The 27,886-nt window shown below is 38.3% G+C and overlaps 1 protein-coding gene across 1 annotated transcript in view; it reads right to left on the bottom strand.

Moving 5' to 3' along the window:
* KCNMB2 (potassium calcium-activated channel subfamily M regulatory beta subunit 2) overlaps nt 1–17,587 on the bottom strand; it is a 272,703-nt gene extending 255,116 nt beyond the window's left edge. Inside the window, exon 1 of the mRNA XM_063113316.1 lies at nt 17,325–17,587. The gene's annotated coding sequence lies outside the window, so the exon portion shown is untranslated. The remainder of the gene's footprint in view (nt 1–17,324) is intronic.
* Nucleotides 17,588–27,886: the final 10,299 nt, after the last annotated feature.

Below are 27,886 nucleotides of genomic sequence, written 5' to 3'. Positions count from 1 at the left end.
GCAGCCAAGAACGGGGATGGCGACGACGCAGAGGCAGAGAGGGAGCTGCCTGGCCTGGCACAGCCCCGTGAGTGACCCCTGGCCCGGCCCTACTCGGGGGGCGGACGCCCGCCTGGCTTCCGCCTGCCCCACTGGGCCACTCACCGGCCCCGGGGCTGCCTCCATTTTCTCAGGTGGTGGGGGCTCCGGCCTGGCTCGACCAAGCCTGTCCTCCTCGCCCGGCTTGGCTCCTCACTGAGCCTTCCCATTTGCTTGCCCAGGTGCGGGGCTTCCCGGGGCCTGCGGGCTGGCCTCGCCTCCCACTCCCTCCATGGTTCTCTGGTGGGGCTGGTGGCGTGGGGCATTCCCAGCCAGCGTCGGAAGGGCAAGGAAGTATGGGCTGGGCCGACTGTCACTCCACCGCACCCTGGGCTCCAGCCCCCAGTAAACTTCCTGTTACTGGGAGGCAGATACCATCTCTGTGGCCACCAGTTCGGAAAAATGCCTAACTGATTTCTGGTTAGGAATAGTGTGGTCAGAGAGTTCCCGAGTTCACCTGAACCTGCCAGAGAGCTGACTGCAGGCGGACACCAGAGTCAGTCCGCGCCAGGGGGATTCAAAAGTGAACCATGTGCTGTGGGCTCCTCCCCCGAGGAGCTCACGCTCTGGTGTGGGAGATAAGACAAGTACACAAATAACCGTGATACCAGGAGGAAGGTGATAAGTCCCGAGAAGGATCTACACAGTGCTACAAAGGCACCCAGAGCGACTGGTCGTCTGCACCTAGCAGAAACCTGGTAGACTTCCTGGGCGAGGTGGTGCCGAGCAGGGTCTTGAAGGCCCAGCTGATAGATGAGGGGTGCAGAAGACATGTCCCAGTCCAGCCCAGTGCGCACAGAGCGGGGAGACGTCCGGCTAGGGAGGTGGAGACTCAACAGAAACCACACACCCTGTGGGGCAGCCACTGCGTGATCCAGCAGCCCTGTCCAGAGCGCATGGAACAGGGAGAAGTCCTGCATGGGAAGTGGAAGCTCAGCAGAGACCACACACCCTGCAGTACTGCCCCATGATCCAGCAGCCCAGCAGAGTCCAAGCTGACCAGAAAGGTGGCTCCCCGGAGAGGCCCAAGACCCGAGGCAACCACACACACAAGGCACTAAAGGCCAACTGAGCAGTCACGGAGGTAGCCATACCAAATTGGGAACCACAGCAACATCTTAGTTAGTCAATAGTCTTAAACCAGTGGACTATGAAACCCCCTGCCACAATGAATAAACATCAAAAAAAAGATACCAGAAATACAAAAAAATCAAGAAAGTACACCACCAAAAGTTAATAAATCTCAAACTCTAGATCCTATAGAACAAGAAGCCCTTGAATTGACTGACAAGGAATCTCGAGTGATAATTCTAAGGAAACTGAATGAGATACAAGAAAACTCAGCTAGACATCATGATGAAACGAGGGAAAGTATACAGCACCTGAAAGAGGAAATGTACAAGGAAATCAATGTCCTGAAAAAAAATGTAGCAGAACTTGCTGAACTGAAGAAGTTTTTCAGCGAAATAAAAAACACAACGGAGAGTTTAACCAGCAGGCTTGTCGAAGTTGAAGAGAGAACCTCTGAACTTGAAGATGGGCTGTTTGAAATAACACAAGCAGACAAAAAAAAAAGAAAAAAGAATCAAAGACATTGAAGATAATCTGAGAGAGATATCAGACAACCTTAAGCGCTTGAATATCCGAGTCATAGGTATTCCAGAAGGGGAGGAAAACGGAGATTGCATTGAAAACATATTCAACAAAATAGTGGCAGAAAACTTCCCAGGTATAGGAAAAATCACAGATCTTCAGATCCAGAATGCTCAATGATCTCCAAACATATTCAACCCTAAAAGGCCCTCTCCAAGACATGTTACAGTCAAATTGGCAAAACTCAGAGACAAAGAGAGAATCTTAAAAGCTGCAAGAGAGAAGCATCAAATCACCTATAAGGGAGCCCCAATCAGGCTAACATCAGACTTTTCATCACAAACCCTAAAAGTTAGAAAGGAATGGGATGATATATTCAAAATACTGAAAGACAAAGATTTCCAGCCAAGAATACTCTACTCTGCAAGGCTATCCTTCCGAAATGAAGGGCAAATAGTATATTTCTCAGACAAACAAAAACTGCGGGAGTTCACTACCACACGACCACCCTTACAAGAAATCCTCAAGGGAGTACTGAGTTTGGTTCCTTTAAAATAACTACCACTGCCATAAAAACCCAAGAAAAATCAAAACCTACTAGTATAATAAAAATGGCATTCATGAAGAGAAAACAAACAAACAAAAATGCTACCTACAACCTAAGGAACCAACAAACATGGAAACCAAACAGTAAATCAGAAAGCAAGGAACAAAACACACCTAAGACAACCAAACGACCAATAAAATGCTAGGAATAAATCAACACCTTTCAACAACAACTCTTAATGTAAAAGGCTTAAATTCCCCAATCAAAAGACACAGACTGGCTGTCTGGATTAAAAAGGAGGACCCAACTATATGCTGCCTACAAGAGACCCACCTCACCCATAAAGATTCACATAGACTAAGAGTGAAAGGATGGAAAAAGATTTACCATGCAAACAGAAAAGAAAAACGAGCTGGACTAGCTATTCTTATATCAGACAAAATAGACTTTAAACTAAAAACCATAAAAAGAGACAATGAGGGACACTACTTAAAGATAAAAGGACTGATCCATCAAGAAGACATAACAATCATAAATATGTACGCATCCAATGTTGGAGCAGCCAGATTGATAAAACAAATTCTATTAGACCTAAAGAAGGAAAGAAACACTAATACCATAATAGCAGGAGACCTGAACACCCCACTGTCAATATTAGATCATCTAGGCAAAGAATCAGTAGAGAAACACAAGATCTAAACAATACTCTAGATCAATTGGAATTGGCAGATATCTACAGAACATTCCATCCAACAACTTCAGAATATTCATTCTTCTCATCAGCACATGGATCATTCTCCAAGATAGATCACATATTAGGTCACAAATCAAGTCTCAACAAATTCAAAAAAATTGGATTTATCCCATGTATTTTCTCAGACCACAATGGATTAAAACTAGAAGTTAATAACAAACGAAACTCTGGAAACTATACAAACACATGGAAATTAAACAGCATTCTACTTAATGACATATGGGTCCAAGAAGAAATCAAGCAGGAAATCAAACAATTTATTGAAACTAATGAAAATAATGATACATCATACCAAAACCTGTGGGATACTGCAAAAGCAGTATTAAGGGGGAAATTTATTGCATTAAATGCTCACCTCAGAAAAATGGAAAGATGGCAAGTGAATAACCTAACACTTCACCTTAAAGAACTAGAAAAACAAGAACAATCCAAACCTAAATTTAGCAGATGGAAAGAAATCATTAAGATCAGAGCAGAACTGAATGAAATTGAAACCCAAAAAACAATACAAAAGATCAATGAATCAAAAAGTTGGTTTTTTGAAAAGATAAATAAAATTGACAAACCATTAGCATGGCTAACAAAAAAAAGAAGAGAGAAGATTCAAATAACAAAAATTAGAAATGAAAAAGGCGATATTACAACTGATTCATCTGAAATACAAGGAATCATTCAAGACTACTATAAACAACTATACTCCAACAAATTTGAAAATCTGGAGGAAATGGATAAATTTCTGGACATACACAAGCTCCCAAAACTGAACCATGAAGACACAGAAAATTTGAACAGACCAATAACAATAAAGGAGATTGAAGCTGTTATCAGAAGGCTCCCAACAAAGAAAAGCCCAGGACCAGATGGATTCACAGCAGAATTTTACCATTCAAAGAGGAATTGACACCGATTCTTTACAAACTATTCCAAAAGATTGAAACAGACGCAAATCTCCCAAACTCATTCTTTGAAGCAAACATCATCCTGATACCAAAACCAGGTAAAGATATAACCAAAAAAGAAAACTACAGGCCGATATCCTTTATGAATATAGATGCAAAAATCCTCACTAAAATACTAGCAAACAGAATACAGCAACACATACGTAAAATTATTCACCACGATCAAGTGGGATTCATCCCAGGGATGCAAAGTTGGTTCAGCATATGCAAATCAATAAATGTGATACACCATATTAATAAACTCAAACACAAGGACCATATGATCATCTCTATAGATGCTGAAAAAGCATTTGATAAAGTTCAGCACTCATTCATGACAAAGACCCTCTATAAGTTAGGTATAGAGGGAAAGTATCTCAAATAATTAAAGCCATATATGACAAACCCACTGCCAATATCATCCTGAATGGGGAAAAGCTGAAAGCTTTTCCTTTAAGAACAGGAACTAGACAAGGATGCCCACTCTCACCACTCCTGTTCAACATAGTGTTGGAAGTACTAGCCAGAGCAATCACAGAAGAGAAGGAAATAAAGGGCATCCAGATTGGAAAAGATGAAGTCAAACTGTCCCTGTTTGCAGATGGCATGATCCTATATATCGAACAGCCTAAAACCTCCACAAGAAAAACTCTTGGAATTGATGTATGATTTCAGCACAGTAGCAGGATACAAAATCAACACACAAAAATCAGTAGCATTTCTTTTCTCCAATAGTGAACATGCAGAACGAGAAATCAAGAAAGCCTGCCCATTTACAATAGCCACCAAAAAAATAAAATACTTAGGAATTCAGTCAACCAAGGAGGTGAAAAATCTCTATAATGAGAACTACAAACCACTGCTGAGAGAAATTAGAGAGGATGCAAGAAGATGGAAAGATATCCCATGCTCTTGAATTGGAAGAATCAACATAGTGAAAATGTCCATACTACCCAAAGTGATATACAAATTCAATGCAATCCCCATCAAAATTCCGAAGACATTTTTCTCAGAAATGGAAAAAACTATCTAGACATTTATATGGAACAATAAAAGACCACATGTAGCCAAAGCAATGCTGAGCAAAAAAAATAAAGCTGGAGGAATAACACTACCTGACTTTAAGCTATACTACAAAGCTATAATAACCAAAACAGTATGGTACTGGCATAAAAACAGACACACTGACCAATGGAATAGAATAGAGAATCCAGAAATCAACCCACACACTTACTGTCATCTGGTCTTTGACAAAGGCACCAAGCCTATTCACTGGGGAAGGGACTGCCTCTTCAGCAAATGGTGCTGGGATAAGTGGATATCCATATGCAGGAGAATGAAACTAGACCCATACCTCTCACTATATACTAAAATCAACTCAAAATGGATTAAGGATTTAAATATACACCCTGAAACAATAAAACTTCTTAAAGAAAACATAGGAGAAACACTTCAGGAAATAGGACTGGGCACAGACTTCATGAATACGACCCCAAAAGCACGGGCAACCAAAGGAAAAATAAACAAATGGGATTATATCAAACTAAAAGGTTCTGCACAGCAAAAGGAACAATTAACAGAGTTAAAAGACAAGCAACAGAGTGGGAGAAAATATTTGCAAAATATACATCTGACAAAGGATTAATATCCAGAATATATAAGGAACTCAAACAACTTTACAAGAAAAAAACAAGCAACCCAATTAAAAAATGGGCAAAAGAGCTAAGTAGGCATTTCTCTAAGGAAGATATACAAATGGCCAACAGACATATGAAAAAATGCTCAACATCCCTCAGCATCCGGGAAATGCAAATCAAAACCCCACTGAGATACCATCTAACCCCAGTTAGGATGGCTAAAATCCAAAACTCTCTGAACGATAAATGCTACCGAGGTTGCGGAGAAAAAGGAACTCTCATACATTGTTGGTGGAACTGCAAAATGGTGCAGCCTCTATGGAAAATGGTGTGGAGGTTCCTCAAACAATTGCAGATAGATCTACCATATGACCCAGCTATCCCACTGCTGGGAATATACCCAGAGGGATGGAAATCATCAAGTCGAAGGTATACCTGTTCCCCAATGTTCACTGCAGCACTCTTTAAGATAGCCAAGAGTTGGAACCAGCCCAAATGTCCATCATCAGATGAGTGGATATGGAAAATGTGGTACATCTACACAATGGAATACTACTCAGCTATAAAAACGAATGAAATACTGCCATTTGCAACAACATGGATGGACCTTGAGAGAATTATATCAAGTGAAACGAGTCAGGCATAGAAAGAGAAATACCACATGTTCTCACTTATTGGTGGGAGCTAAAAATTAATATATAAATTCACACACACACACACACACACACACACACAAACTGGGGGGGGGGTGAGGGGGAAGAAGATATAACAACCACAATTACTTGAAGTTGATACGACAAGCAAACAGAAAGGACATTGTTGGGGGGGAGGGAGGAGAGGGAGGAGGGAGGGAGGTTTTGGTAAGGGGCAACAATAATCAACCACAATGTTATCGACAAAATAATATTATAAATAAATAAATAAATAAATAAACTTAAAAATTAATTAATTAATTAAAAGAACAAAAAAAAAAATAAAAATAAAAATAAAAAGGAAAAAAAAAATATCAGACCAGAGGCGAAGAGGTTAGTTAGCAACTATCTTAATAGTCAAGATGTGAGATTCAAGGGGTTTTTTTGTATGGAGAGAAAAAAAGACACAGATGCAAAAGATATTTTGAAGGAGAATCAATAAAACTTAGCAAAGGAGAAAAATCAGGAAAGAACTATAAGGTAGGAGGAGACCTGAGAAGTTAAACAGCTAAATATAATTAAAGTCAAGGGAAGAGAGGGTCTCATGACAAAATTATATATATGAAGTGGAGGCAGAGTATAGAGTAGAATTTCCAAATTTTTTTGATGAAAGGGAACTGAAGTCCTGTTTCAGTGTTCCCTAAGCTTACCGTCTATCCATTTATTCAAGCTGGAAATCTACAGTTATCCTTAACACCGCCTTCATCTTTACTCATGTCCTCTCAAATTTAATCCATGACCAACTCCATGAAATGACTTCCTAAACATGTCTCCTTCTGGCCACCTTCCCACCGGCTCACAGCCTCCTGGTCCGAGCTGCGACAGCCTTTCAACTGGCTTCGTGGCATCCACACTTGCTCTTCTCCATTTTGATCACCACTCTGCAGTCAGAGATACCTTTGCAAAGCACAAATATCTCGTCAGCCCCCATCTTACTACCTAGCTGGCTTTCCATTGCGCTTAGAATAACAGGCAAACTCCTTAAAGTGACCTGTAAGGTCCTACTTAGCCTGGCTGTTTTCTGCCTTTCCAGCCTTCTCTCCACCCACGTGCTGCTTGGTTCCCACCTGCCAGCCACACTGGCCCTCTGTCAGGGGCACGATCCTCACCTACTCTCTGTAACGGCTTTTTAAAATCTCGATTATTATTTATTTATTTTTTTATTACTTCTTACCAGAATGTAAGCTCCGTGAGGGCAGGACATAGACAGACACACACATGCAAAGCACGTGCTAAGTGCTGAGTAAGTGAATGTACCACGCTTTAGCCATTGCACTTACTGTTTCTCTAACTAGAAAGCTTCTCCTCAAACCCTGCTGCTTTCACACTTGATCTTTTTTTTCACTTTTGCCATTTTTTCATTTAGCATCTCCATTTTCTCTTTCTCAGAGAAGCTTTCCCTGACGTCCTTGACTCCATTAATATCTCCAATTAAAAAACCTCTTAATGTTTGCTTATTACGTTTGTAATTTTATATTTATTTGTGAAATTATTTGAATAAAGTCTTTCTTACACTGGACTGTATCCTCCATGGCTGGGGAAGGGGGATTATTTCTGATTTGACTCAACATCGTTACCCCAATACCCATCATAGTGCCTGGTCCACACTGGATGTTAATAAATATTTGTTGAATAAATGAATGAATGAATAAGTAAATGCAGACATGAAATGAAGACCATAAATTAAAGAGTAGCAGGATGGAGAACGGATCAAAAAAATAATGTGGACACTTGAGCATATTAAGCCAAGGAAAAAGAATCTCCCAGTAAACATAGTAAACACCATCACATGTCTGAAATGAAAATTACACACATATAGGCATATAAATCAGAGCACATCTGTTTTCTTCATACCATTTTTTTTTTCAGTTTCAGTTCAGCAGAAACTAAATCCACTTGTCAGTGGGGAAATAGACCTAGAAGACTGAGAAGCAGGTTGTAATAGGTATTCTCTAGCCAGTTTTCCCTGTACCAGGGCTACTATTATTTTTTCTACACCTAAAAATAATTTTTTCAAATTTGGTAAAATGTTATCTAAACCTTCCTTCTCTATTGCATATTAACTTTATTTTTCTCTCTTAACTTTTCTTTTGATACATTACAGAAAGGTGAGTCCTGTGCTGTTCTATTTTTATGTTTTAAAAGCAAACAGTTACCTTGAGTTGTCTACACAGAGAGCCTCCCACAGCTCGTCTCAAGCACCACACAGGACGAAACAAAACACTAGGAAGCAAAGTTAAACCAGGCATTGATCATCTTCACAGAGACCAAGAAAATGGACTTGTTCTGTTATAATTTTGCCTCTGAAGTTAGGTATTAGTTTCTTCTGGATGTCAGAGTTTTTCCCCTTCTTCTAATTTCTTTATTTAAAATATATCAGGAGATGAAGAAAAATCCAAAGACAATCAGCAGTTCCACAATGACTACAGAAATACAATCCCTCTGAGGAAGTTTAAGTCGGATTTGATGGAGCTATACATTCTTCACATGGTCTGAAATTTTCAGATGCTTATGCAAAACCAAACTCCCGACATTCAAGAATGATCTCCTGAGCAAGATTACCAACTGCTTCTTTCTCCTGTTCATAAAGTGCCTTATGCAGCATGTCCAGAATGATTCTCTGCATCTGATGAAAAGCAAGGAAGATTCTAGATTTGCATTTGAATTGCTGGCTATTTTTAATGTTCTAAGAGCTTTACTCTGGAAGATATTTTACCTTTGTGGATAAGAATTATGAAGTCAGGTGCTTGACCTTTCCCAGATTTTCAGTGAAAAATTTAATGAAAAAAAAAAGAGTTTATAAGTCTTAGAAAACCAAACTCATTATTTATAGAGTCTTGAACTATGTCACAAGCCCAGGGGAATTCCTAGACAGGGGTAGTGTAGTAAGGGCTTTATTTTGAGAAATTTCCAAATTGAGTCCTCCTTTGTAGGGATCCTATGTGGACTGGTTTTGTAAATGATTTCCAGTCACAGAAATGCCTGTGAATATATGATCCTATGAAGAGACAGCCAACATCAGAACTCACAAGCTCTTCTTTTCTTCCCCTTCCATAAGAGCCCTATCTACACCATCATGCTCAAAGGGGATTCAATGAAATTAAGATTCGTGTAGTTTCTAGAACCCTAAATCCCTAGTCATGCTACCTGGTAAATATAGATAAGACATTTACCTGATTTCTCTAATAAGGCTTTACCTCAGGGGATAGGGTGAAGAGGAGACTATATATTAATCAAAAATTAATCTTAAAAAATTGTGTCTATCTAACGTAATTCTATTCACCTGCAAACAAACAAACAAACAAACAAACAAACAGACAGACAGACAGACACACAGTGTCTGGGCTCAATAATTTTGTAACCTAATTGTTTGGTCTAGAATTATACTTTAAAATTTTAGTTACATACTTTACTACTTGCCTAAGTATTCTTTTTTACTCATTGAATGGATTTGTTGAAAACTGAAAATGAGCCCCCCTGTCCAGAACTTTCTGGAGTTTTAATTTCACATTCAGGAAAACACCAAGGTGACAAGGAAACTGCATGTGGGATACACCTGACATTTCCTCTATTTAGTACAAATGCCTACAAATGTACCCCAAAGTCCTCCTGCCCAGTATTATAAGCATCTTCTTCTCTTTTTTTTCCTAAGCAGTTGGCAGGCTTGACGTTTTGACAGCTGATTTATTCCCTCCCCTCCCCCTGAGCTGAAATTCTCACCCAGGCTCATCCGTCTCCCTGGCTCTCAGGAGGAGGGGGTTTAGGCATTTGCTATCTGAGCTGTCAGACTTGAAGTCAGCTTGGAATGGAAGTTCCCACCATGTGCTTTAGAAAGTTAGGGTAGCAGCTGCGGGCAGATAGCAGAGAGGAAAGGAGAAGAAAACGGTCAAAAAGAACGTCTGATATGGCCCTGAGAATATAACAAGAAGATATGAGAGGACAGGTGAATGAGAGGTTAGTAAGCACATGGCAGGTCCAGGGCTTTATTATTACGAAATAGTTCCACGGAACACTCTATTTCTGAGGTGTATGATTTATTTTTCCAATTGGTCATTTACCGTCCTTAGGTCAAACTGGGCATTGAGAAATCTAGCACAGATATCATTGATTCATTCATTCAGGAAACACTTATTGAACATTACCTACTGCCAGGAACTCTGCTAAGCACTGGAAATACTGTGATGACTATGACCCAGTCCTTAACCTTCCAGGGACTTACAGTTTAATGGAGCGGGGAGGAGAGGCAGCTAAGTGAACCAAAGATCACAGCACAGTGGAATAGGGGCCATAGGAGAATTATGCACAGGGTATTCTTGGAACAAAAAGGAGCAAAACCATGTGAAGATTAAAAAAAAATCAAACCTTAAAAATCTGACAATTTTATGACAAGGCATATCCACACTTTTAGACAGAGATACTACTGTTAGGACCACTTGCACTTACAGAGGGGATTTGAAAAATGTTTTAAAAAATTAAAGAAAACATCCACAAATATACAACCATTAGCTGCAAAACCAAGCTTCAGGAATCTGAAATTTGAGAAGTTATTTAGTGCAGGATGAAGTCTAGAATTGACTGAAGAAAAGAAAATATTTTAACCTATGTAGTAGATCAGTATTTGAGAGTTTAATTGGAGGTGCTGATATTTTTATTGAGTAATTATATAAAACACTCTTTGCATTAAAAAAACAGTACAATAATGCTAAATCTAGAAAAATTGATGATGCTTATTGCTAGCTTCAGCATGTTGTGCATGTTACATCGTATAATTGTGCATTTATCTGGTCAGTTTCTCAGGGATTCAGCCAGCGCAGCCATAGGCAGAGTGAAGACCTGGGAAGTGTAAAAGCTGAAGACTGACAAGGCCAAGGGACGGCACTCCACTGAAGTTCCACCTGTCTCTGGTACAAGAATCTATAAAATTGGGTTCAGTATTTCAGAGAGTTAGACATTTTCATTGATTTTTCCAGAATTGCTTCTCTTATTTTAAGTCTAAGAAGAAATGGGTAAATGTCACACATTTCAGGAAAATCTGTTTCTGGTTCTGGTCAGATGCTCCGAAGCTTTGAAGTCCTATATGATACCTTGATGCTGATGATTCTTAAATTATACCTATTGAATAAATACGGAGACATGCAATATCAAGAAATAAAACCTAAAGGAGATTTTTAAATCAAATCTGAGTGTCATAATATACACAATTAATGTTTAGTTTCATCATAGATAATAATAGTTATATACTAATAGGTAATATGCATTATGCACTTAATTTGTGCCAAGCATGGTGCTATCAGCTAGACATAGATTATTTTATTTAATTCTCACAATCCCATGAGTGATGTACCGTCTACATTTCTATTGACGAAAGGGAGGCTCAGCAAAGTTAAACAACTGTCAGCAGATAGAACTGAAATGCAAACCAAGGTATTCAGGGCTTGGAAGCTGGTTTTCCCACGCTCCATTGTACAGCAGGTCTAGAGACTGAAGTTTCTTAATTTGTTACAGGCCGCCCTCTAAACCAACTGAGCAACCGGCCAGCCCCCTGTGGTTTCTTAATTTGTCAATCTGCATTCATTTAATTTGTTTCACAAGAGTTTGAGTCTACTCTTTGTTTAGGGCAGGAATACATAAAGCATCCATACTGTTCACAGGGGAAAAAGTCTCTTCAGATTCTTCCTTTAAAAAAAATTGTCCTAATCACTGGCAGCCTTCAGTCACTAAGTACATTAAAGGTGTTTAATCTGACATTCTCTTTATCAGGAGTCTCTATGGCTGAAGGGAGAGTAAATTTTGATAGCTTACTAGCTCTTTGACCTTGAGCAATTTAATTAATTTCTCTACACCTTAGTTTTCTTATCTGTTCAATGGAAAGTATGTTCTCTCCTGCTGAGGCATGCTGTGAAGACTGAATGACAATAGCCATGAGAAAACTACTACTTTTTAAGCTCCTCCTCTGGGCCAGGTACTCTAATGGAGAAGTGGTACACATTATCACATTTAATCTTCAACCCAAAGAGGTAGGTATCGCTATCACCAATTGCCAGTGAGGAAACTCAGGCTCCATACAATTTTGAGAATTTGCCCAAAGTTACATAGCTATGAAGTAGAGAAGGTGAGACTCAGACCAAGTTTATCTATTACTAAAACTCGTGCTTGTCTCAGATGCTGTGTCCTTTTCACATCATACTTCCTCTCTAGATTCTAAAACATTCCAGAAATATTGGCTATTATTTCTTATACCCAATTTGGACAATAAGATTATTTTATTATAGTTTAATTATTTGAAGACATACTTTATTAATGGTAGAGAGGTCACTGTTAAACAGACTGAGATTGTGCCATGCTGATTTTGAGAGAATGTAAATGAAGAGTACAATATTGATTATTATTGGTTGATTCCTATTGCCACATAGGCTACTGGGGTTTATACCCTCAGAAAGGCAAACTGACCCCAGCCAGACCTTCCTCTCCATCCCCTCCGTCATCACCAGGGGAGAGCAGAGAAAATATAAGACATGTTTGCATCCATAATCACTTGTACAGGGGATCTGTGAAGATGTCCTTTTTGAAATAGAAGTCATCTTTTGGATAAGATCAAATTCAGGCAAATTGAATTTTTATTTGCTGTGACATGGTTTGGAATTACTGATGTGATTTTTTTCCCCCACCTGTGCAGGGAGGGGAAAGAAAATCATCTTCATGAATCTTTCTTGAAGGTGTTCAATGTCTTTTATTTTTTGGAAAAATAACAGGGTGTTATGGCACAGAGCTCCTTCTTTGAGATCGAATAACTTATGCTTGAAATCTAATGCTGCTAAATGGATTTTCATGGAGGAAAACATTCAGTTTCTACATACAACGACTTATTCATTTAACAATTGCTTATTAAGTACCTACTACCTAAGAGGCCTTATTCTACATGCTATAAATACATCAGGGAACAAAGCAAAATCCCTGCTTTCATAGAGTTTACATTCCAGCAGAAGGGAGACGGACAATAAAAACTTAGCATGTATTATATTGGGGAAACATGGTATTCAGGAGAAAAAGGAAGCACTGGCTAAGCATTAGAAATATGTAAGGAGGTGTAATTTGAAAGACGGTTTTCAGGGAAGTCTTCTCTGATAAAGGGGCATTTAGTAGAGTCCTGAAAAAAGTGAGAAACTGAGCGAGGTGGCTCTCGAGGGGAAGAATTTTGTAGGTGGCAGGCGCAACAAAGCCAAAGGCCCTGAGGTTTGAGAGTGCTGGGTAGGTTTGAGAACTAGCCCGGAGGCCAGTGTGGCTGAAGTTGATGGGAACGGGAGAGTGGTAGCAGACGAGTCCAGGGAGAAACCAGATCATTCCAGGGCCTGTGGACCATTGAGAGGCTTTGGATTTTAACTGCAGTCAGATAAGAAGACAATGGAGGCTTCTGAGCAGAAGATATGCTTTAACTTCAATTTTGAAATGACCACTGGTATTGGATACGGAATCAAATATGTGTTGGGGAGCAGGGAGAGACAGAAGCAACAACCCCACTGTGAAAAAATGCACTAATCTGAGTTGGTAGTTTTCCCAGAGTGGTAGCAGTAGAAATGATAATAAGAAGCTAAACCCTAGATACAGTTTGAAGGTAGAGGCAATGAGACTTTCTGTGACATGTGAAGGAAAGAGAGGATCAAAGAGATCTCTAAGATCTTTCTTCTGAGTAAGTGGCACGATGGAGTTTCTATTTATATACATCGAGAAAAATCTGGGAAGAAGACATTTTGTGTGGAAATTCAGAAATTTTATTTTGAACATGATAAGTATGAGATGCTTATATGAAATTTGAGTGGCAATGTTATGTAGGTAGTTGGATATGGGTATGGAGCTTAGAGGAAACGTTCAGATTCAGGATTAGAATTTGTGAGCTGTCTGTATATGGATAGTTCCTAAGGTCACGAGACAGGATTGGGTTTATTTAGGGCTTAAGTACAGATAAAGAAGAGATTTATAGTTGAGCGTGGAATACTCTAACATTTAAAGACTAAGAAGATAACAAGAAATCAGCAAAGGAAATTGAAAAATTCTCTATTTATAAAATAAGGAAAAATCACACACACACAATCTTCTTTTCCAGGAAATCTGAGTTTTGTGGTAGGAGTCAGTCTCTGGGAAAGGATGATGCTGAGTTTTCCATGACATATTAAGAAATCCCAAGAGAAAGGGGCTCTGACAGGAGAATGGCACCACTGCTCAGTGTTGCTTGGAAAAACAAATGACTTTGGAATTTGGAGTGAAGCATATTACATGACACGAAGCAAGATGAACAAAGATGGCCACATAATTGGAAAAGGAGACATAGATAAGTCTTCTTGTAGCTGTTAATATAACACATGCTCTTTGAAAAAAAATTAGCAGCCATGCAAATGAATAAAGAGAATAAAATGCACCAATTACACCACACTGAGATAACTGCTGCTAACACTTTTGTGCATTTTTTAAAAGTATTTTCATACACACATATATATTAATAAAATTAGGATTATGTTATATATACATTATTGTTTACTTTTTTATTTGATATAATAGGAAAATTTTTAGAAGATCCATTTTTCATCATATTTTGATGAAAGGAAAGAGATGATTAAAGAGAACATTCTGTTAGTCTGAGAAATGTCTGGTCCAATATCTTCCAATAAAGTAGGATAATAACTGCATGTGTATATGAGAGAGACAGAGAGCATGAAGAACTCTGGATTCTAAGTGTCTTGGTGACTGATATGACGGCTGTGCTACCCATGGGGACTTAGAAAACAAGACTGATTAAAGCAAAGCTTTATTCTTTAAGTCAGAATGGATTCCAGATTTGCTTTCTGTATAGCTGGAGAATTGTTTGTTTTTCATTACTAGATGTAGCAGAAACCGAAAGGGAGGAATATCTGGAAATGCTTTGGCTGATATCTACCACAGTAAATGGGCAATGAAATTAATTTGTGATATAAAGTAGACTGTTTTGACTAAATTACTTGATTTGGCTTTCCCCACAGCTTATAAGGAAAAAAAATCACATCTCCCCAATATTTTTCATGTTGTAGGAGTACAGTCTAGACACATATACCATCAAGATTTAGTATAGGAACTTTTCCCCATAAATCTGTGAAAATTGTGAAAAACCATTTTAGTTTATCAGTAAAGTGTTAGGAGCATGACCACAGCAAAATAATTTCTCCTGTTGACAATTTTCATGGCATGAATTGCCTCTAAACACTTGATGCAATTAGATTCAGAAGACACTAGTAAGACCACACCAGTGAAAGTCCCTTCAAAATTAATGAAATTAATGAAAACAATAGAAATAATATCCAGTTGTAAACTTCTGACAACAGTGAATAAAATATATTTGTGTATTTGTGTTCATGTATTTCCAGCTCTCTCTTTTTATACATGGATTCTTGACTGGTGAGCTCAATTGGCTAGAGAAAGGGACTTTACAAGGTCAAGGTCACACATTTCACTGGCCACATAGAAGTAGAAAACTATGTCATAGCCATCAAATGCTCCGGGAATTCTATGCAGTCATTTTATGAACATGTACTCGTAGTCACATAAAGACCAGTCCAGAGATTTCGGCTAGTTTAATAATATCCATCACACTGCTAGAAAAAACAAACACATAACTTTAACATAGATACCACCCATTATGGAGCAATGATTTCAACTCTGTATGTGAATGGAGGTATATACACAGAAGTTCACAAATGCACAAACTCAACTGCATTAGAGAAGAGCAAAAGCCCCACTTAGCCTTAATTCTACAATTTAGCTCAAAACAAAAATACTATAATTGTCTTTTACTTTTATTTCTAGTTAATACTCCATTAATAGAGAAGTTTTAGATGCATTTGAAGAATATTACATTCTTTTATAAATATACAATTATTTCATGTATCTTTGCCATTCATCATAACCAAATCAATGCATCAGAACAAAGAGTTTTTCAAAATATAAACCAACATCTTTACATCTTGGAGTTTGTGAAGTCCATCAGGAAAACAATGCACAGCACTGAGAAATTCACTCACTATGTTTATGCCACTTCACATTGAGGGTCATATGCAATGACAAAGGCTGAAACTTGCACCACAGATCAAGTTAGGGAAACATTGGTTTTTGATCATTGCACTTTTGATTTAAAAATCTCACCCTGTGGTTTTCTGACATCTCCTTTTCTGACTGAGCTATACCGATCCCATGTAAAGTATAAAGTAGTATAATTTCCTCTGCAATCTACTCATTATCCACCGGACTGTGGCACCCAGCTGCCCCTCTCATCTTTCAAGGAGAATTGTACTTTCATGACGTTTATTTAAGAAAAAAAAAAAAAAAAGTAAAACGTCAAGTTCATAACCTCTAATGAATCACCATTTCCATCTGCAGCCCCGGCAGTTCAAAAGCAAGAGCAGGAACAGAAAGAAAGCCCCTCTTTTTAGTTTAAAACTCTTGCTCTGCTGTAACACAAAACAATGTGGATCAGCCTTTCAATATGCAAAATGGACGAAAGTACCCAATTTTCTTTTATGATAGATTAAATCCGAAAGAGTTCTTTATCAGAGAAATACATTATAGTCTTCCAATTTCCTTCTTTAAAAATTAGACTCTGGCCATCAAAGCACATTGACCATGGGAATAGAATATTTTACCTAACAGGTTTCAAGTCTTAAGGACAGCTTCCCCTTTTTAATTTTTCTTGGACCTTTATGCTTCCCACACACCAAAGTCTTCACTCAACCCTACCGACAGCCCAGCTGGCATCAGAGATAAGAGACAAACTGTTTTCTCCATGACCTCTAAACATTCTACTCCACAGGAAAAGCAACGTGGAATGCACACTCAGCAGGCTACGAGGCTGGAGCCAGTTTGTCCTCGAGGCATTTCTGCCATAAAACAACACTATCCACTGTGTTTTGCTCTAAGCAGACCGTCTCCCACTCCCCTCTCTCTCCCCTTCCTTCCTCTCAGTCCGCACCTGGCTGCGATTCAGGATTCACGACCCACACAGCACAGAGCAAACAAAAAGCACGGAACAGCAACAGATCCCTTTGTTATACATGCAAATCCTACCTCCGGTAGTTGTCACATCTTCCTCAAAAGCCACGCTTAATTTTTAGTGACAGCAATCCAGTGCAGTCCTCCCAATAGCCACTGGTAATCATCATTACTTCTCGTGCCTAAAGCCTTTGTGGACCATTAATGTCACAACCCTTGCTAACTCATAGCTTTCATACTCCCTGCTCAAAATGTCTGAAAGAGTTTGGAAGGACAATAGGAGTGACAGGCACGCTAGACAGCCATGCTTGCCATTAGTTATCCGAAGCTCCGTTAGAGCTGCTTCATACTGTTTTTAAAGCGTGCAGGAGGTAGGATTTATTAGCCTATGATAGGCATGCTGTTTCTGTTTTTATTAAATACTGTAATAGGCTGTCTGTTAGCAATGCTGTGATAGGTCCAACATCACTTCCCCACTGCTTTCGAATTCTCATATTAAAAAGGGAGAGAGGGCTCAGATTCCTTCCGAGACTGAGACCTAGACCGATGCTACCCTGTCTACTGGATCAGATTTCCAAATCCTCTTTAGCAAAAGAATTCCTTTTGCAAACAGGTATTTCTGCATGGAAGGTGAACATGGGAATAAATACTCTAGGATTCCCCAAACGGTTCTTTTGCTCCCAGCGAGGGACTCCTGCTCTTCCCAGCTACAAAAATAAGTGTTCTCTAGACTGAGGTAAGAGAATCAATCCAAATAAGAGAAGTTCTCATCATTACTGAGGTATGACTTAGGGTATACATTTACACAATACCTCAAATTACATATCCAATGGACTGAATAGATCAATGAGTTCAGTAAGTGATTTTTTCATGCTGAATTACAAAGCTTTGTGTTCCAGTTTGAAGCAATCATATGCCATGCACTACTGTCAAAATGGAAAGAATGAACGGTGGGTGGAAGGGATGGGGATGTGTACATTACCTTGATCCACTCTGGACTGTCATGGTCATGGAAGATAGAAGAGGGATTTCCTACCATTGGTCTCAGAGAGAGGAGAGTATTATTTGTCTGGAAATGCTACTTTGAAAAGTTCTAAGTACCTTTCCAAATAAGGAAGCAGAAAAAAGTTCGTCGTAGCTTGCAGTAGTGTTGAGGATGTTTTATTCTCCAACTACCCAGATTTAGTCTTTTTCTTCTGCTTTTCTTTCTCCCCTCCTGCTACCCCAGGAACAATAGTTTTGTAACAGTTACTATGGAAACGTAGTGGTCCACTCCAGGGGAGGGGCTTAGAGAGAGTAGCAGATGTAATACGGTCAGAAATATACAATACTGGTCTACAGAATTAAATATGAGCAGAGATTAACAAACAAACAAAAACTACTACAAACAAGCTACGAAAACAAAATCTCAAAGGGCATGGTTATGAATCATCAGTATTTAACTACAGATAGTTTTATTATCTAGAAATGCTGTAATGATCAGCTCACAGTGTCTATTATTTTACTATTGCAAGAACTGAATATGTAAATTGTTCAGATAACTGATAAAAGAAAGATACCATTTTCCCCCCTTTTCTCTCTCTTTCCTTTTCTAAACTCTTGGTTGCTGGTTTGAACATGCCCTGATTGTACATGAATTTTATTTGTTATTTGGCTGGTCATAATTTCTTCTCAGGAAAAAAATCTCATTGTGGAAAAATCTCATTGTATCACAAACAATAACCATATTTCATTTGTATCAAGTATCCTTACAGTGGTTTCCCTGGGACAAAACCAAAGTCAAAAAATACTACAATTTAAATTTCAAAAAAATAATTCTGAGCCCATTAAGTTGGTGGGACAAGAAAAGAACACTTTCTCAAATTTTAGTTCTTTAAATTAAAAAAAATATATATTTTTTCTATGGTAAGTGCCTGAGACCTTTCACTAACCGCATGATCATCCAAAAGAAACTTTCTTACCAGAGTAATTAAATTTTCACAGTTGTAAGGAATCTGGGGAATACAAAATTATTGGGATTTTAGTACCTCAGTTTCACAGTTTGTAACTGGAGTAATTGACACCACAGAAGTGAGAGTACACAAATTCCAAAATGAATTTGTTGGTACGTATATGAAAAATTTTAGTGGGAGAAGCATTATTTCAGGAGAAATATTAAGTATGATATTTATTCTCTTTAAAAAATGATGGGAGAGCAATATTATAAATTGTCTATCCAAAATATTTTTTTTCAAACATAAGGAAATATTTAAATTATAACCGAAACACCATGATAAGCACCGTATATATGATTTGGAGGGAGAGAGAGGAGGAGAGGAGAAGGGGAAGGGGAGAAGTCAGGAAATACCCCAGTCGGATACCTCCCTCCAATCCTACCTGTGGTTAATTCAAAAACAGCTGCTCATAATATAAGAAATAAATGGATAGTATTTGGATCCCGGCAGGAAGTAAGAAGGTGGGACAAGGGCATGGGTGGTTAGTGATGCTTTAGGGAGACTGTTTCAGGAGGAGCAAAGACCTCTGCAGAAAGGAGGGGGTTACTGGGTGGGAGCGGGAGTGGGCCAGAAGAAGGTTTGTTGAGGTAACGGAGCAGGAAATGAGGAAGGAAAGCCCAAGGGAGGGAAAGAAGAGGAAAAGAGAAAAGAGATCTATGAGGAAGGGAGGGAAGAATTTGTTGAGGTGGCGTGGAAGAAGGCACAGGCTTTGGAGGAAGGAGGCCTGATTTTGAAACGTCGTTCTGTTAGCCTGCTTGAATGTTAAAATGAAAAAAGAGTGGCTGTTGTAAAGTAATTTGGGACAAGGTGTGTGACACGGCAGGGTAGTTGTTCCTGAGCAGGAGGAAAGAGTAAAATGAATGATTACAGGGGAGGAAAGGGGCACACAGGAAAGAAGAGGAGGAAAGAAAAAAGAGGGAGAAAGGCAGCCTGGATAGGAAACATAGAGGGGAGATGGAAGAAAGAAGAATTTCTTTTATGGAATCATATGCAGATACTTCAAAAAATTCGTGGAAAAATAGAATTAAAAGATAATATAAATCTTTCCATGAACTTTTTGAAGTCTTCACGTATACAGTAGTCCCCCCTTATCCGCGGTTTCACTTCCCTTGGTTTCATTTACTCAGTCAGCAGTGGTCCAAAAATATTAAATAGAAAATTCCAGAAATAAACGATTTATAAGTTTTAAATTGCGGGCTGTTCTGATCTCGTGCCCTCCTGCTTTGTCCGCCTGGGCTGAGTCACGCCTGTGTCCAGCGTCTGCACGCTGGAGATGCTCCTGCCCCTCACTCACTCAGTAGCCTCCTCGGCTATCGGATACTGTGGTATTGCAGTGTCTATGTCCAAGTCACCCTTGTTTTACTTAGTGATAGCCCGGAAGGACAAGAGTAGTGATGCTGCCAATTCAGATATGCCAAAAAGAAATCTCAAAGTGCTTCCTTTAAGTGAAAAGGTAAAAGTTTTCATCTAAATAAGAAAAGAAGAAAAAAAATCTTACGTTGAGGTTAAGATCTATTGTAAAAACAAATCTATCCATGAAATTGTAAAGAAGGAAAATTAAATTACTGCTAGTTTCACTGTTGTAACTCAAACTGCAAAAGTTATGGCCACACCGTGTGATAAGTGCTTAGTTAAGATGGAAAAGGCATGAAATTTGCGGGTAGAAGACATGAACAGAAAACATGATCCGATTGACAGCAACATGTTGTGCCAGAAAGCTTTGAGACTATATGAAGACTTCAGCAAGGAATTCCCTGAAATGAGTTACACCGAGCCATTTACTGCAAGGGAGGGATAATTACACGAATTCAGAAATAAATTTGGACTGAAAAACGTAAAAGTTACTGGAAAGGTTGTGTCTGCTGATGAAGAAGCTGCTGCCACATTTCTGGCAGATTTAAAGAAGTTGATTAAGGAGAAAGGATACCATCCAAAGCAAGTCTGCAATTGTGATGAAACCAGGATCTTCTGGAAGAAGATGCCCAATAGAACTTATATTCGTAAAAGTGCAAAGGAGGCACCAGGGCACAGAATATGGCAGGACGGATCAACTCTGGTACTATGTGTAACGCTCAGGGCATGTGATAAAGCCAGGCACAGTGTACAGAGTGAAGAACGTGCTCTCAGAAACCAAAACCAGAAGGTTTTGGCAAAAAAACCCACAATGCTTCAACTGTGTAGGATCCTCAAACATCAATTTTGTCTGTTCCTGACATCCAACCATTAGCATCATCCTGGTTCAATGATCCAGGATCACCTGAAGCAGATGCTCCTCCCTTTGTCATCAGAAGGTCAATAGTAGCCTAACACTACATCACAATGACTCTGTCATTCAGCCACTGCATCTTATCACATAGGCATTATATCATCTCACATGATCACAAGAAGAAGGGTAGTGCAGTGTAATAAGATATCTTGAGAGACAGACCACATTCACATGACTTTTATTACAGTATGCTATAATTGTTCTATTTTATTATTAGTTATTGCTGTTAATCTTGTACTGTGCCTAGTTATAAATTAAACTTTATCATAGGTCTGTACGTACAGCAAAAACATAGTATATATAGAGTTTGGTGCTATCTCAAGTTTCAGGCATCCACTGGGGATCTTGGAACGTATGCCCCGTGGATAAGTGGAGATTATTAGTAAGATAGAATTTCTTGTTTTTTGCTTTTTGAATCACATTCCAATGACTGTTGCTTTAGTTCTACCCCATAATGAAGTTTCAGATAATAAAGTGTCTTTAGAGCTCACACCTTCTTCAACAAGAAAGAACTTATGCTGAATTTGTTAAAAGCTTGTTCTACCTTTTTGAAAACAGCTGATCTGAGAATTGAATTTAGTAACTCTTAGCATTGCTTTTCTAGATAGTTCCCTGGAGAATGAAGTTTGGGCTAGCAGAAGGCAGAAACTGAACTGATATTTCAGGGCTATATCACTAAACACATTCAGCAAGAATGCCCTGTGCATCTGTAACTTGATAACATTGCAGCAGCATCTGCTCTCTGAATGCACATAAGAAAACTTGTTCCAGAAAGACTTTGTATGTGTTAACAAATATTAGGTTGAGAACTGGAGACTGGGTGAGAGTGATGCAATCACATGCACATAGAATTTGGAGTTTATACGCACAGCTTGCAAGTGAAATGGTTTAATGAATGGAATGATGAATGCATAATTTCATTATGAGTCATCACTATTAAAATGAAAATTTGATAGATACATAACCAGAAAATGTAGCTAACTATTACAAATACAAGTGCTAATTATATTTTGGAGTATATAATTTATGCTCTGAATAATACAGCAAGTAACTGCTTTTGCCCTGTTATGACTATTTTTGAGGAACAACAGGAAAGTTAGTTTAGAAACTGCTTCCTTCCTGTTGTAATCCTGTGAATGCTGAAGCTGATTCACTCTAAAGTGATCTTCAGTTACACTTTAGGTGCATAAAAAAGACATTCTCTAGTATAAACTCAAATGCTTAGCCCTAGAAAGTAATTAAAGGACAACTCTTGAAGGAAACTGAACATTAAAGCAGTATATCACTTCTGAGATAGAATGAGGTGCTTTCATTGGTCTGTATCACTTTTCATGAAGATTTTCCTTCTAGTTTAAGATTTTTTTAAAAAAAGTTTACTAATGAAATCATTATTTCTAAAATTTTACTCTAATAGAGTATATTCGCTCACATCATATTTGATCCTCAGAACACAGTTATTGAGAGGCAGGGAAAATATTTACAGTTCCATTTCAATCTAGGGAAATTGAGGATGAGGGAGATTAAATGACTTCTCCACGATCAGGTAGCCTGTAACTCACAATCTAGTGTTCTTTTTATTTCAAGAAATTTTATACTTACCACCTCACATTTTTTCTAGTAAAACTTCTGTTTTATGAGATCCAGAAATACAAGCACTAGAAGAAATTTTTTAAAAAAGTTAGAATAAAAAGAGAAGCCACAGGCCGAGAGAATATATTTGCAAAAGACATATTTGTTAAAGGACTATTACCCAAATTGTCCAAAAGAAAAAAAAAAAAAAACAAACCTCTTAAAACTCAACAATAAGAAAACACAAACAATCCAATTAAAAAATGTGCCAAAGATCATAAGACACCTCACCAAAGAAGATATACAGATGGCAAATAAGCATATGAAAATATGCTCCACATTATATGTCATTGGGAAAATGAAAATTAAAACAATAATAACTTTGCTACACATCTATTAGAATGGCCAAAATCCAGAACACTGACAACACCAAATGCTAATAAAAATGTGGAGCAACAGGAGTGGCTGGTGGGAGTGCAAAATGGTACAGCCACTTTGGAAAACAATTTGTCTATTTCTTACAAAACTAAGCATGCTCTTACCATTACAATGCAGCAATCAGGCTCCTTGGTATTTACCCAAAAGAGATGAAAACTTATGTCTGCACAAAAACCTGCACACAAATGATTACAGCAGCATTATTCACAATTGTCCAAACTTGAAAGCAACCAAGGTATCCTTCAGTAGCTGAATGAATGAATAAACTGTTACATCCAGAACATGACAAATTAAGTGCTAAAAAAGAAATGAGCTATCAAGCCCTGAAGAGACATGGAGGAAACTTAAATGCATATTTTTAAGTGAAAGAAGCCAATCTGAAAAGTTCATATACTGATTCCAACTATCTGATGTTCTAAAAAAGGCAAACCTATGGAGACAATAAAAAGATCAGTGGTTGTTAGGGAATGAGAGGTGGGGAGAGGGATGAATAGGCAGAGCACAGAAATTTTAGGGCAGTGAAAATATTCTGTATGATACTATCATGCTGGACATGCCATTATTCATTTGTCCAAACCTATAGAATGTACACTACTAAGAATGAACCCTCATGTAAACTATGGGCTTTGGGTGATGATTTGTTGATGTAGGTTCATCAATTTTAACAAATGTACCACTCTGGTAGGGAATACTGATCATGAGGGAGACTATATATATGTGGGGGCAAGGGGTATAGGGAGGGAGTATATAGGACACCTTCTCTTTAATTTTTCTGTGAACCTAAAACTGCTATAATAAAATAAGTTCTTTAAAAATGCATAGAATGGAAATTACTGGCATAAAATTTTTTCTTTCCAGTTGTCAAATACTCATGGCTTTTTTTCTTTTTGCCTTTTGTTTTGTAGATATTTATGTTTTTAAGGAAAAGTTGGTGAACATTTTTAAAAGATAAACTATAGATTTTCACAATTCTTCTAACAAGAGCATCAACACAGTACTTGTATACTAATGGCAGCTGAACAAGGCTTCTTGATCTGTGGGCTACAAGCACAAGCCCATCTAGTAAGGAAGTGGGAATGCAAAATGATGTAGGTCACCTTTTTGATTTTTTGATTGATTTTCTATCTGTCTTTTTTTTTTTTTTTTTTTGTCTTTTTCGTGACCTGCACTCAGCCAGTGAGTGCACCGGCCATTCCCACATAGGATCTGAACCCGTGGCGGGAGAGTCGCCGCGCTCCCAGCGCCGCACTCTCCCGAGTGCGCCACGGGCTCGGCCCTCTATCTGTCTTTATAACAATTAGGAGAGAAAGTCTTGCACACACACACATAACTTGTGGCAGTTAATTTTACCTGCAGGTTTCATGCAGTGTATTCCTATGTGTGTGCATGTGGTTGAAATGGGAGAAGGAGGCAGATGATAATATAATACACATGTCGATTAATTTACCTAAATTTCCAGAATAGCCTCAACACCTTCTCCAGCCCCTGCCCTCCCCCCACTCCCCACCAAACACAGATAGAGATGCCCCAGAGTCCTCGCTTGAATGCCCATGAGAAAGCACTGGCGTAAGGTACTTTAACTATTTTCAGAAGTCATCCTTCTTTGGCTGAGCCATTGCATTTGGCAGACAGCTTATTGGGTCTGCATTACCACTTTTCTGAAGACTGTCAGAGTATTGGATATAAATCAGCTTTAAAATAAAACATAAAATGGAGCACTGACAGTTGGTGGAGTTTTATTTCATTTGTATTCTCCTACTTCCTGGGGCCTAGCTGTAATCTTCATTGCTTACGAGAAACATGGACTATTGGAATGTGGCACTTCAGGCTCAACATATCTATGTGCAGTCAATGGGAAGAGGATCACTGGTTGCTATTAGGTACCCTCCACACAACATAGCATTGGACACGATACCTGCTGCTCTCAACACAATAAGTTAATTGGAAGACATCTGTCATCCAAACAAAACAAAACGAAAATAAAAATCTGTGGTATGCAGAAAGCTCCAAGGTTGGGTACAAAGGACAAGAATTTTATATATATATATATGTTTGTGTTTACATTCATGTGTATTATTTTATTAACTCACATTATGTACCAGATTCTCAGGGTGGGAGAAGAACCATTTGACAAACAAAATGCTTTTTAGCAAAGTGTGAACATTCTTATAAAAGGTTCTGCTTTACAAAATGATAGCAGAATCCTGATAAATCTACTGTGTCTTTGCTAGTTGAAGAATTTTTAAGGATTTACTCAATGCTAAGCATCTAAGGAAGTTTTAGTAAATATTTCATCATTTCATAACTTACTTAGAAAAAGAATCAACAAAATGGATATAAACATACACATTTGCATATTAAAATGTATTTATAAAGTTACCTTCATCAAGGATATAGGTTAAAGATGATAACGTGCTGTTTCCCTCTTTAAAAATAAAACTCCTACCCAAATCCTATTTAATTCTGATTATAAAAGTGATACATGCTCACTATTGAAAATTTGGAGTATACAGAAAATATAGAAATTAGAGTATACAAAAAATATTTATTTATTTATTTATTTATTATTGTTTTTAAAAAGATGACCGGTAAGGGGATCTTAACCCTTGACTTGGTGTTGTCAGCACCACGCTCAGCCAGTGAGCAAACCGGCCATCTCTATATAGGATCCGAACCCGTGGCCTTGGTGTTATCAGCACCGCACTCTCCTGAGTGAGCCACAGGCCAGCCCTGATACAAAAAATATTTAAAGTCTCCTGTGATCCCACAATTCAGAGATAACTTCCTTTATTAATATTTTTAAAATTAGGATTATATTGCATGTTGTAAGTTTTATGTGTTAATTTTCTCCTTAACATTATGCTGTGGATTGAATGTTCCCCCAAACTCATTGAAACTTAATCCCTATTGTGACAGTATTAAGAGGATGGGAAATCTTATTATGGTAATTGAAAGGTGGGGCTTTTAAGGGGTGATTATATTGTGAGGAACGTCCCCTAGTGAATGGATTGATCCATTGATGGTTTAACTGAGGTCATGGGTGTGGCAATGATGGCTTTCTAAGGACAGTGAGTGAGTAGCTTCGTCTCTCTTGCTTGGCCATTTTGCCATATGATACCCTGTGTTGCTGTGGAGATTCACCACCAAGATCAAGGACTTTTCCAGATGAGTTCCCTAGACTTTGGACTTCCCAGCCTCTGAAACTGTAAGAAATAAGTTCTACTTTTTTATAAATTACCCAGTTTCAGGTATTGTATTATAAGCACCAGAAACAGACTAATACACATGATAATATATTTTCCATGTTGTTTGGAGATCACCAAATTTTTTTTAATGTGTAATATTTTGTCATATGGATCTTCCCCAATTTATTTAATTAACTCCTATTATTGAACACACTGGTTATTTTTATTTCTCATTAGCATAATGCTTTGCTGAAATCTTTGTACATAAATCTTTGATTACAACTCTGCTTATATTTACTTAGGATACATTTCCATGTCTGTATTGTTGGGCATTCTAAAGGCTCTTGGTATGCATTGCTAAGTTGCTCTCCTGGAGGGTTGTAGCATGTTTATAATCCCACTGGTGGGATACGACCCTAGCCTTGACAGGGTAGTCATCATGGGAAGATGATGCTTTGTTCCTCTCTTTCACACTGAGAGGTTTATTTCACTTTATTTTGCTTTTGGGACTAAAGTGGAAGTCAAGTGTCATATAACAAGAGGGGAGAGAGAGGAAGTAAAGGAAGTGGGTAACTAATGTTGGCATTTTTATTTCAGTTTTCTGGAAATGGAAATGTTTTTATTCTCATTGTGGGGACAGGGAAGGTGACAACATTCATGCTGTCCCTATTCATCAGGGCAGAATCTCTCCCCAGTTGTGTATTCCTATGCCCAGGGAATTCTGATGTATGCCAGACATATATGCACTCACAAGCTAAATCTGGTGTATTTTCCTGGAAAATCAATTTGCTTAAAGACTTTGGGGGCAGGAGTTTTGAATTTTTGTGTCTTGCAAAGTTTTTAGCAGATGCATAAAATCAGCTTTTCCAACATTATTAAACCTAGAATTACTTGGTAAGTTCAACAAACAAAACATTTCTATAAACTAGAAGTCATTGGAACTTTGGACCTTTCTTTGTCTTCAAAGAACTTCTGTGGCATTAGTCAAAATGGACAGAGAACACGTACTTGTGAGAACTGGTGACGCTCATACAAAAGGGCAGTAGCATGAGATTTCTTGACAAGTTATGTTGCTTGTTTTATGAAAAAGGAGTTTGTTACCTTGCTAAGATTCAATAATTTTTGCATGTTGTACCCATAAAAAAATTGCCCATATACAAATCAGATCAACAACCTCCCAAAAAT

The sequence above is a fragment of the Cynocephalus volans genome, chromosome 1 (assembly GCF_027409185.1).
Source record: "Cynocephalus volans isolate mCynVol1 chromosome 1, mCynVol1.pri, whole genome shotgun sequence".
Lineage (NCBI taxonomy): Eukaryota > Metazoa > Chordata > Mammalia > Dermoptera > Cynocephalidae > Cynocephalus > Cynocephalus volans.
The sequence above is the reverse complement of the archived record's forward strand: the minus strand, read 5'-3'. Positions and strand labels throughout refer to the sequence as shown.